The sequence below is a fragment of the Mastomys coucha genome, unplaced genomic scaffold (genome assembly GCF_008632895.1).
Source record: "Mastomys coucha isolate ucsf_1 unplaced genomic scaffold, UCSF_Mcou_1 pScaffold15, whole genome shotgun sequence".
NCBI lineage: Eukaryota > Metazoa > Chordata > Mammalia > Rodentia > Muridae > Mastomys > Mastomys coucha.
The window spans coordinates 86,393,788-86,394,556 of NW_022196897.1; the positions used below are offsets into that span (position 1 = coordinate 86,393,788).

The 769-nt window shown below is 33.3% G+C and overlaps 1 long non-coding RNA gene across 1 annotated transcript in view; it reads right to left on the minus strand.

Moving 5' to 3' along the window:
• Positions 1-307, minus strand: part of LOC116090546 — a 14,397-nt gene extending 14,090 nt beyond the window's left edge. Inside the window, exon 1 of the long non-coding RNA XR_004118724.1 lies at positions 282-307. This is a non-coding gene — a long non-coding RNA (uncharacterized LOC116090546). The remainder of the gene's footprint in view (positions 1-281) is intronic.
• Positions 308-769: the final 462 nt, after the last annotated feature.

Sequence of the window (769 nt, forward strand, 5' to 3'; positions counted from 1 at the left end):
CAAACTCAGAAATCCACCTGCCTCTGCCTCCCAAGTGCTAGGATTAAAGGTGTGCACCACCACTGCCCTGCTATTATTCTACTTCTTAAATACATCTCAAATCTGACCATAGTTTACTAATACCTGAATTACTACAACTAAATTTTTTAAAAATAATTTCTTTTTTAGTGTACAAGATGTCATTGTGATATTCTATAAAATAAGAATGTATGTGTTTAAATCCCCAGCCCACATATTAATAGAAACACATGAGAATTGTCTCTCCCATACATATTTCTTACCTATAGCAATCTTCTTTTGATCTCTTAGGTCTTCATAGTCTGTCTGCACAAAGCAGAGATAACCTTTAATAAAACGACAAAGACATATCACTTCCCACACTGCACCTCACTAGAAGTGTACACTATATTGAGATAAAAGTAAACTCCTGACTTACTATACTCTTAACAGTTTCTTTTAGCCTAAGCCTTGCCTTCTTCTCCATCGCCTTTGATGCTGTACCCAAGCATATACATTAGCTGTTCCTTATACATGGAATACTTTGTTTCTTGAATTCTGCATGACTTTTTTCATTTATCTCAGTTCCAACTACTTTTAGACACCGAGATTAATAGCAGCTACATATATAAGAACACATTGATGTTAATTTTCTACTATATTATACTCACATATTTTTCCAGTAGCAGTAAAATTTATAAGACATTATTATTTATTTTCTTCTGTTTCTACTGGGAGATTCTTATGTTGTTCAAAAATGCTATCAGAGTCA